This window comes from Homalodisca vitripennis, chromosome 4, assembly GCF_021130785.1.
Source record: "Homalodisca vitripennis isolate AUS2020 chromosome 4, UT_GWSS_2.1, whole genome shotgun sequence".
In the NCBI taxonomy this organism is placed as follows: Eukaryota; Metazoa; Arthropoda; class Insecta; order Hemiptera; family Cicadellidae; genus Homalodisca; species Homalodisca vitripennis.
Window position 1 is genome coordinate 69170201 of NC_060210.1, and position 12344 is coordinate 69182544.

Sequence of the window (12344 nt, forward strand, 5' to 3'; positions counted from 1 at the left end):
AGAGCTAAAATAATTGCAGAAATTTTTAACAGTTAAACCCTAACAAATAATAGCTATTAGGAGAATTAGAATCCTAATGTAGCCTAGAGTTAAATTCCTGATTTTATTCAGATTTAAGTTCCATATCGTTTAAAAGGATTTGTTTAACTTTATTACAAACTGTGCACTCTGATTGAGGCTTAAGGCGTAAAAATATTCGTGAGCTCCAAAACACCATTGACTGGAGTAAGGTCCAATTAGAATGTACCTGGAGCACAATGCGATGGTTGAATGAAGTACAGTGAGTGGGGTGTGAGAGAGAGGGGGTAGGAGGGGGTAGACCTACCCTAGGGCAGACAATATTCACGTGCTCTGTGGAGCATGCGCCGGAACCCTGTCAGCGCCTTCATTCAGTCCGACAGTGAACTTGAACCTGCTCTGTACAGCGTAACGCGGACTTCATTGCGGAAGGCGCTGTGCGTTCCTTTCACTTGACTGTCTCGTGCAATTTAACAATTGTTTTGAATTTTAAATCTTTAAGTTTACAACTGTACATTTGAATTTTTTTATCCATACACTTTTTATGAATTGCAATTTAGAAAACTTATAACTGGACTTTATAATAAAATTATTATTTTAGTGTGGAATATTCATGTGGAACCAAGTGAGTAGGCCTGATTGATACGTTTCATTATTATTACTATCTAGTACTAATATAATCTAATAATTATAATACCAACGAGTCTGCATCTCACAGTCACTCTTGCTAAAGTATCAAGAAGTAAAAGGGCTAAAAAAATTGTTAATTTGCTTTTTGTAGTATGTAAATAACAATTTTGTTAAAAAGTAGGAATAATTTGTGGTAATGAAATTTTAATTCATATTTTATCTGCCTACAGAATACCCGAGGCCAGTCTGGTAAAATAAGTGCTATTATAAATAATAAATACTGTCTTCAACATTTAGTCATTGGAATTTGAAAAAAATGCTATATAAATTCATGCGATAGATTACGTAACTTTTACTAAAATTCATAGATATTATGTAATCGTATTAGGTTCTTCAAATTAACACGCTAAATCAACAGATATTCCATTTTCACGCAGTTTTTTTACATTCACGAATTAGTTTATTTGGAACTACGCGTACATCAAGTTTATCTTTCGAGCTTGCTACTAATTATGTCAATTTATATTATACACAATAATAAAACTTTGAAGACTTTGGATATATTTTTTTATTTCGTACGATGTACATTTCAAATTATACAACTTCATCTTCAGGTACATCTGATTTACCTGAAGATGAATTCATAGAATTTGAAATGTGTGAAATAAAAAAGTATATCAAAAGTGTTCAAAGCTTTATTATTGTATATAATTTCATTAAACACTTTTTGAGGCTACATCACTAATATGGATCAAGCACACCAAGTAAATTTTTGCTTTTATAAGTACGGATTTTAATACATCATCCAATGAATCATTACAAGTTTAAAGCAGGGGGCATGGAATTAGTAGTGAAATAAAAAAATATCCTGAGAAGTCATAGTTCTATGAAGTTTATTTTACTAATGTGAGTTTAGTTAAAAATTAGCATAGTTAAAATACATAAGTTTATAATGAACTCTCCATAAAATTTAACTATATTTGAACCGATTTTGTTAAAACTCTAGCTACTATCATACAGGTTATTTTTATTTTAAGTTCTTTAGCAAAACAAATTTACAGTTTTAAATAGTATATTGCCTATTTCCTATTAATTATTTTAACTCTACGCACTCTTTGTACTATGGGAAATATTTTTACATACAAACTAGGAATATGTACAGTATATTTCCATTCGTGATGTAGATTCATAAGGAAACGAAAGTAAAGTGGATTTTTAAGTGACAGTTTTGAATGAATTTGAGCTGTAATTTAAAATACCAAGCAATATTGGTATTTATGAGACAGCTCTTTTAATGTTTGGATTGAATTCAATCGTGAAGTAACATTAGAAGGTTTTATGTGAAGTAATAAACTTTTATTGCTGGGTGATGCAACAAGCTGTCACTGACAGTTGGTAAAATAAAAATCATATTGATTTTGCCAATTAATTAGACAATTTCTTAAACCGTGTATAATATAAATATATAGTATTAATCAATCTAAATATTAACACACATACTTGTCACAGGTAAAAAGAGACCGTTTATAAAAAAGGTGTTTTCATAGAAAAATATTGGTCATGAATACACTAGGACGAGCACGATAATGACTTTGCAATATTGAATATAGTAATCACCAATCAATACCAAGTACATCGAAGTATAGATTACTCAAAAAGGGTTGTTCCTTATCATAGCGAATAAATTATGGAGGTTAATAACAGACTGTTACTTTCAATCCATTTAAGTTTTATATTCAGGTATGGAGTTGGTTATTTATATATATATATATATTATATATATATATATATATATATATATATATAGAGAGAGAGAGAGAGAGAGAGAGAGAGAGAACTTTACATATATTGCTTTATTTAATTAAGTTCTCAATATTAATTTTGAATTTTATCCTTGTTATCGATTACAGTCAAAATATAATTTTTCTGAAAACTATGATTAAATTTTCCAGTTTGAAGTTTTAGACAAGACGATAAATCGTTACATTGAAAACATAAATTTGACGTCAAGAGGCCTGTGTAATAAATTTGAATTGAGTGATATTTTTTACTACAGTATTATTTACAATAGACGAATCTTTACTTTCAATCAAATGTACAAAGATATTTTCTTTAGACACACACTTGTAATATATTTTTATATTGGCTCTCACTGTCACTATTAAAATTACAGGATTTATGGATTAAATTGAACTTTTCTGTAGCAGACTGAAAATATTTAGCATAACCTCTTTAAAAGAACAAAATGTCCACTAGGATCTATAAGACACGAAGCATTGCTTAACTACGTACATAACAACACTCCATTCTTGAATATTGGTAGAACGTGTCGTAACATGCATCGCTGGGGCTGCATACAACATTTCAAATCTATAGTTCGCTTCATTCTCGACGTGTCCTCCGGACAGATATACAGACAGATAATCATATAAAAAAGAAATTAACACGAATTTGACGAACCATGTAACTCATTAATGTTACATTAAAATAAAGTTTCATACAGAATTTTAAGTTAACGTATAGAATCTCTCTTGAGATATCTTGCCACATGATACATTTGGATTTTTTCTCATTAAATTGGGTTTTACCTGAATGTTTGAATAACCGGTTGAACCTTAGCGGAGCCAAAGACCACCAACTCGTCGCATGAGTTTTATTCGTGGGGATAGAAAATATTCACTTCTGTCTGTCTGCATGTTTGCACGATATTCCACAAACGTAATTACCTGTAGACTTCATTTCTGTATGAGAAACGCTGAAGTCGATGCTGTTGCATATCACTTCAAAGGGATTTACCTTAACGTTAACGGATATTGTCATGGGTGGTTATTATGGGTAACAATAATGGCAACAAGAAAATAACAGAATACATAAATTTGTGCTACTATATGATATTTAATGAAGTGAAATTGTTATTAATAAAGAAAAAAAGAAAAGAAAATAGAGAGAAAAAGTAATTGTCAAAAGAGTTGATATGATTTGATTTCACAAGATTGCGTTGTAGTACGTGAGCGTTAGCGAAGCCCGACATCCTCTACCTTGTAAGAGTATATAACTAAGTTACTATACAATAATGATGATTTGTGATAGTTAGGCTACATTTGTTAATGTGTCAGTTGTTTGAGTCTCTTATTAGCGTTTTGAGTTTGTGCACAAATGTATTTATTCTGTTATTATTTATTTATATCTCGTTCCCGCCATGGTAGCTCAAAAGACCGATGTAAAAATATTCGCTAACGCTCAGCCAAATCCATCCAGTGTCATGCACCATCATCTAACTCAGTATTCCTCATATAGAAATGACCCTTCGTCCATAATTTAAAGTGTAAAAGTTAGTTCGTTTTCGAGATATTTTGCGGACAGCAACATAGACAGACAAAATTTAATTTCTTATTATCCCCACGTGTCATAGGCTTTAAAGCTCTGCTAATAAATACAAAATTGTAAAGTTTGAAAGCCATACAGATCTCACAGTTTAAGATAGTAAAAATAATGGCAAGAAATTGATACATGGTTAAAAAAATATTACTTTGAATTTAAATACATACGAACATTTTATATGGTTTCATATATATGTGTGTGTGTGTGTGTGTGTGTGTGTGTGTGTGTGTGTGTGTGTGTGTGTGTGTGTGTGTGTGTGTGTGTGTGTGTGTGTGTGTGTGTGTGTGTGTGTGTGTGTGTGTGTGTGTGTGTGTGTGTGTGTGTGTGTGTGTGTGTGTGTGTGTGTGTGTGTGTGTGTGTGTGTGTGTGTGTGTGTGTGTGTGTGTGTGTGTGTGTGTGTGTGTGTGTGTGTGTGTGTGTGTGTGTGTGTGTGTGTGTGTGTGTGTGTGTGTGTGTGTGTGTGTGTGTGTGTGTGTGTGTGTGTGTGTGTAAACGAATCAAATACTCTCTCTTATCCTATAAATATCATGGATATTGTGATTATTATGGTATTATAGAATAATCTTTTTATACTATATTTGGCAGTGAAAAACTATTAAATGTATACCTCGCATAAAAAGGAATTTACAAGATAATGGTAAATGGATCATAATGTGGATGTGTGTGTGTGTGTGTGTGTGTGTGTGTGTGTGTGTGTGTGTGTGTATAACTGAATGAATATTTTGCCAGTGAGGTACCTCATATAATTACACGAAATATCGTATTTTTTTTTTTTCAGAGAAAATATTCTCTAAATTTGTTTTTATTGCAAAAACCATCGTATTGCAGGCAACCTCATGCGATATGAAGACGTTGAGTTTTATCGTACTTCTGATAGCCAAAACACCTACGCATTTCATTCAGCGCCGCCCGATACTCTTCTGATACCCGTTTTGTCTGTTATAAACTACTTGGCTTCCAGTGTATGAGCAGTATATTTGTACAAACATATTTGGTTTTTATTACATTCATTCATTTATTATATTTTCATAATTTAATCGTAGTAATTCATTAAATTATAGCAATTATAATAGTACTTTTTATATTAAATTTATAATATTTTTATATTTGCAAATGACATTGAACTATTAATACATAATGTAAATTTGGAGCATTTGTATGTGGATGTACAATATCATAAGCCTGATAAATAATCTCAAAAAATCATATTAATTCATATTGTAAACGAATTTTAACTGCGACCAGAATAACACCTTATATTGTATGCCACCTTAAATACAAATTTTCACAGCCTAATGCTGTTGTAATATATAACCATAAATTTGTATCCAAACTTTTTACTGATTCTAGAACCTAAAGTTACGCTGAATACAAATCCCGAATTGAAATTTCAGCGTTATTGCTATAGTCACATATACCAATTTTAAGTAACGATGGTTATGTATTGATTGTCATGTATTTTGTTTTAAAAATTGTATTCAGATATAGGATGAAATAAAAATACTTTAAAGTTTATAACATTTTCAACCACCAAATTCCATGTCGAGTGAGATATACATGAGGTAACTTTCTCTTCGTAGGATCTTATTGGAAAAACCGACTCCACCGCTTAGCAATATTGAATCTATATTGGATCATTACTCTTTGTTTATACCAGTTTGCAGAAACATATAGTAGTCCTCGTAATTTGTTTTTTGAGAATTTGCGATTGTTGGGAAATCTCTCTTCGGCCTGATATTTTAAAAGTATAAAAGAGTGTTAGATTATTTTTGTTATTTGTTATTAATAAATCCATTAGTATAAAACTAGTGATTATGGAAGATTATGACAGAGAAATGAGATTATGAGAGTGGGATGGAATGTTAGTGATCCACACCACACAGCACACACATCCACATCCACATTATGATCCATTTACCATTATCTTGTAAATTCCTTTTTATGCGAGGTATACATTTAATAGTTTTTCACTGCCAAATATAGTATAAAAAGATTATTCTATAATACCATAATAATCACAATATCCATGATATTTATAGGATAAGAGAGAGTATTTGATTCGTTTGGTACAAATTCTGCTCGAGCAACCCGTTTTATGAACTGGCATTGGGTTTTAGGAGTATAGTATTGGATCCAGATTTCATGCATATGCGGCGAAAATTCTTTAAATCCATCTGAAATAGCTACAAATTATTCTTAGAGTATATCAAAAGCATGCTTGAAAAGTCTTATTTACTTTATAATTTCCCAATTCTCGTGATTCAATTGATGGCTAAGCAAACAATGCTGATCAAGTATGGGACCAAGTATAATTTGCTAAATATTATAAACATCTAATTACAATATGGCTTCAGGATCACTTGACCTAATGAGGTTGTAGTATTCTCCAATCGTGTTCCTTGAAAAAAGTAGCGGTAGAGAACCCCCTTATATTTCATTGACTAAGGTTTCTGCTCTCTATAACCGTTGTAGTTCGTGTCGCGTGTGTTTTTATTCCCCTATAATTCCATTGCAGTCTATATAAGCCGGTGTTGTAAGTGGTAAAGTACGAGTGGAATAAAATGTTAATGAGCGAATCCTTTTAACTTCATCCACAACGTAACAAATATAGTCCACTTCTTCCAGGCCTCTTCAATATCAATCAAGTTTATTAATTTCTGTACTATCGCTTTACTAATTTTGAAAATCTAGACGCTACAGACGATCATACTCATTATTAACGAGACTACAGGTAGGGCCGTACTCAGCTTGGCGGGCCCCGAAAAAGAGATTCGGCCGGGCTCGGCCACGCCCCGCTACCGCGCACCAACTACACGGCTTCATAGCTCCCCCTCCAACCTAAATATCCCATTGACAACATTTCATTACGTTGTTAATGGTCGTAATATTCAGTAGTAAGTTACAGTCATTACCTTGTGCTACAATGTCCGGTTGACACGGTCTCTTTAAATAGACATGTGGCGGATCACGGGTCGAATTATAATTGTACGAAAAACCGGTTGAGGGCCTTCTTGAAATCGTGACGTTTGTCCATCCTTCTGCCTTTCTGTCTGAATTTTAGTGCTATTTCGTAAATAGTCTTTTCGCTACTTTCCGTTTGAAACGTTAGACGGTCCAAAACATCTGCTAATCAAGAGTTGTTTGCCATCATCATTCACGTATAGCTTAGATAAGTTACTTATCTTCTTACTTTAAGTAAAAGTCAGAAATTTCTGTTACTTCACAATCATTGTCTAAGAGGTAAAAAGTTGAAGTGTCATCACAATGACTTCCCATCCCACAGCGTTGTAGTGTTCTGATTGTTGTGTGATTGGTCTACATTTCCCAGTTTATTTGCACTGCAGATTGATCGGCAAGCAATTATTGATGAATAGTGCCCGATCAAAGTCACGGTGCCTGAAATAATGTTTATTGTATAACACAAGTTAGGAGTACGCCACACTATATGTCACGAAGCAGGCTTCGCGTAGGTTGCACACAACATTTAAAATCTATAATTTATTAAATTTTCGAGATATCTTGTTGGCATACAGACAGACATGCAACAATAAAGTCATAAATGTAAACTTTAATTTAGCTAAATTTTATTGTACGAAATGTACCACCTACAAAACATTGTTGTCTGAGTAGAAATGAAATCTCCGAGTAAAATACTTTTCGGGATATCTTGGCATATGATAAATCCAAATTTTGTCATTAAGTCAGATTTTATGGCAGTGTTCAAAGTAATAAACATTTTCTCACCGACTGTTATCATTGATTTTTGACTCTTTTATTTTTATTTTTACTCTACGAATAAAATGTGACATATTTTAATCTTATATGATTGTGCTCAGTTTATTTACAATTGTATTTATTCTGCTATTTTCTTGTTCCTATCATGACCCATAAGACCAATGTAAATATATACACTACCGCTCAGAAAACCCCATTGAGTGTCATGGACCATCATCGATGTCTGTGTTTCTCATTAATACAGTTCTATGACAAATTTATAGTCTATACTCTTTTCGAGATAAATTGCGGATAGACAGACGGAAAAAATGGTTTTCCTCCAGCCTCTAAAGTGATAGGCTTCGCTAAAGCTCAACGTTTCACCCTATATTTGTTATAAAACGCAGGTTTACTGAGCTTTTATAACTCAACTTTTATTTTAACGCACTGTTTTAGAATATGAACCTTTGAACAGTTTTCATGCATACTTATTTATTTTTACTAAGCCGTACTGAAATATCTACAATCGGCTTTAAAATGTTTTCTGATTTAACTGATAAATACCTTAATAACAATCTGCTTAAATTGTTAAACATCAAAAACACCAAATTTTGAATGATAGGTTTGCAAAATAATTGATAACTGATAATTGTGAACAATCGTATTTTCTTTTGAATTCAATATTTGTAGAATATCCGGACATTACTAGGCATTTAGAGTGTTGTATTCTGACGTTATGAGTACACTGCCAAGTCAGTAAGCGGTGAAATATGTTTAGGCTGAGTATTAGCGAAGCCTTATACTTGAAAGGCTGTAAAATTTAATTCATGTCTGTCTGTCTGTCCGCGCTATATGTCAAGACCGAACTAGTCTTTAAAATGAAATCACCATGAATCTTCATTACTCTATAGGAAACATTCGATAAAAGTGCATTTCGTTGCATGGAATTAGGCAAAGCATTAAAGAAAATGCTTACATTTTCCTAGTCTAAGAACTATGGCTATGTCTAAGAACTATGATACTAAGTTTAATGGCAACAAGAAATTCGTGGAATAAATGTATTTCTATAGAAACTGAGCACAATCATATGATGTTTTAACTAGTCACATACTATATCACGAAACCTAAATATCTGTAAGATACCTCTAGAAGGGTTACATTTGTAGATCTTAAATATTGCATGGAACTTTTCTACTTACACAATAAACACCACTATGGTGGTATGTGTCCATTGATAAGATTTGTATGAGGATACCTATAATTTATAGGCTGAGTTAATTGATTTTTTTTCTGTCGCGAAAATATAAAATATAGTTGTCTGCCTACTCTGTCTCTCTACAGTACATGCCTTTGAACCCTTGGGATACAGTAGACTCGTCTCTGCAGATTGGTTGACGATAATTTCAGATATGCCTCTTTACCCTCGGGGGTTTCAACGCAGTGTTTGAGATTGTTACGCATTTTGTTGACGATTCTGTAGATGAAACACTTGAGACAACTTATTATTAATAGAAGAAAGAAGGTAAGAACTTTATTTCTCGATATATATTAATATCAATAATAAGGTCAAATATATACTGTATGAATGTAAAATGAACTATAATAGCGCACAAAATTTACTAATTATATAACTTTTTACCACAAAAGACTTCGGCATTCTTGTATAATCACTCATAATACCTATACATTTATGTAATAGATAAAAAGAGGCAAGTTTTAATCTCCCAGGCTTAGCCTGTTAGGAGGATTATTATACATATTCTTATTAGCAAAACAACTAATACAATACAAATTTTCAGTTTGAAATAAATATAATTCAACTTTTTAACGTTTACCCTGTGTCGTAAAAAAGGTAACAATTAAAAATTGAAAACATTAAAACTTCTTTCAGACAGTTACATGTTCTACATCTGTATGACTACCCATTCAGTATTAACATTGGATTTATACACCAAAAACAGTTTCAGAAGTAATAACGGATAATGTGTACCTTTTTAAAATAAAGTTATATTGTAAATATATCTTCCTACCATGAAATCTATGATCATTTAGATACAAAATGTACAACGTGTAATGGTTTAATTTTTTTTAAAGATATAACGTGGAGATCTATAAACGGAAAATACGAAATTGGAATCTCTGGTACTATTAATATCTATTTCCGTCCAATTCATTGCAAAGATATGTACTGATAGCGAATTCCCTTAAGGAAAATGAGCAAGCAGCTCGTCCTCATAACAACACCGAGCCCCGAGAGAGTTATGTGATTCGATTCCCGCCTCTAACACATGTTCAGTTTTCTTCGAGGGTTTGAGTGTATATTAAATCTTGAGATACACATAATATTTAATGTAATGATACTCATCTCCTAAACTCATTGAGGAAATAAGTTTACACTATCAGTTTTATCAAAATTCATACGTAAGTATATTTATTTTACCGTCTTTAAATATACAATTTATACTACTGTAAACATTATTCGTCTTTTCTAGCATAATGGTAGGCTACTTAAAAACTAGAAATGTATCTTACTCGTTTCAATGGTACAGCAATGAACCACATCGATGCATTTTGTATTATATTTTATACTATATAGGAAACATCAGACATTGTGATTATTGTTCTATTGAAATACGCAACTAATACTGTATATCTGCTACGGGGACGTATTACTTGAAGCCAACAACCTATGCATGTGTAATACAAACTGGAAGATAATGGGTTTGTTTTTATATTCAGTAAAACGTGTCGTAAAACAATTAAACATCTTATTACAATAAAACTTTTTTTTTAATTCCTCCATTTTAATTTATTATGCATACTACAGGTATCCTTGTATTGTAGCCCTTTCCACTTCTCAAAAGATATTTGTTTGAAGAACAAATGTGGAAAACTCAGATTGAAAGAGGAGGCCCAGTTAATTAGCCATATAAGTCTAATTAAACAGGATATTGATTTATAGATGCGAGGAAGATTCGAAAATAAATGTTTAGACCAGTGGCTTACCATTCAAGAAAATATGTTAAACTTCTAATAATACGTTACCATTACACAAATCTAATTAAAAATACTATTGACTTATACGTGTGAGGAAGAGTCGAGAACAATTGTCTACACAATTTTCCAATGGTAAGCCACTGGTGCATACCAGTGGCTTACCATTCAAGAAAATATGGTTAACTTCTAATAATACGTTACCATTACGCAAATCTAATTAAACAGATTATTTTGTTATACGTGTGACGAAGAGTCGAAAACAAATGTACAGACCAGTGGCTTACCATTCAAGAAAATATGATAAACTTCTAATAATAAGTTACCATTACAAAAATCTAATTAAAAATACTATTGACTTATACGTGTGAGGAAGAGTCGAGAACAATTGTCTATACAATTGTCCAATGGTAAGCCACTGGTCTATACCAGTGGCTTACCATTCAAGAAAATATTATAAACTTCTAATAATAAGTTACCATTACACAATACAAGTAAACATGCTATTGATTTATACGTGTAACGAAGACTCGAAAATATGTGTATAGAACAGTGTCTTACCACTTAAGAAAATATACGAAACTTCAAATATTGAGATATTACGTAGTGCATCACCTTTATATTAAGATTTTAAAAGATTAAACTATTTTATAATTTACAAAAATTTATCCACACCAGGTTATTATTTTCAAATATAGCCATATGGCGACATTTTCATGGCTTTTTTATTGGAATTTGCTGGCTACATAATTATATTTGTATAACATTCATATAGAATACCAAGAGATGTGAAACTTTATTCACGCTTAAACCATAACTGTGAAACGGTTCAACATTCTGAGCAACATTTTTTACTGAAAGTGAGTTTTGAAATCATGTAATACCACGTGACCCAGGTTTTGCGTATTAAAAAGTTGGGATTAGAATACGTCTGGTATTGCCTAACGCATCGGTATTACTTGATGAAGCTATTTTAAATTAATTGCCTGAAAATTATATCGAGGAATGTACATAATAATGTATTTAATATTTTTGTGTTTTCACACTTAATATGTAGCTCAAATATTTTTCTCTTACATGTAACAACTGTGGTTATTATACGATCTCTGTTTATTATGGATCAATAAAACAACAATTTAATGTATTTATTTGTTGTTTAATTACAAGCAAAATAAAGTTTGGTGATCTATTTAAAGTTTCTATTGTGTATAATAAAAAAGGTGCCAGTTGTTTTGATCACAATTTACACACTATACACACAAAATAACTTCGTAAAGTGTATATTTATATCAGATTACCATATTCAAAGTTTGGTGTGGAAATCCAAAGAAGAATAGTTGAGGGCATACTGAGTCATGATATTTTGTCACATGGGCAGCTTGGAGTTGTAAGCGAAGACATAAAACTCAAAACGAGTTTTGGTGTTGCTATTCTAACGAATATTAGTTAACATGTTTGGTAAATAGGACGAAAACATCAATATGTGAAAAATAACAATGAAATAACATCTGAAACCTGATGAGTTCTTAATTTGGTCGTTTTCACATATTCATAAATAGGTACAACTTGAAGTTAATGAAGGTAAATCTGTTACGCATACAAGTCAT

General features: G+C 31.8%; 1 protein-coding gene across 1 annotated transcript in view; it reads left to right on the top strand.

The window, feature by feature from the left end:
* The first annotated feature begins 406 nt into the window (after nucleotides 1–406).
* LOC124359482 (rhodopsin, GQ-coupled-like) overlaps nucleotides 407–12344 on the top strand; it is a 94763-nt gene continuing 82825 nt past the window's right edge. The window contains exon 1 of the mRNA XM_046812244.1: nucleotides 407–643. The gene's annotated coding sequence lies outside the window, so the exon portion shown is untranslated. The remainder of the gene's footprint in view (nucleotides 644–12344) is intronic.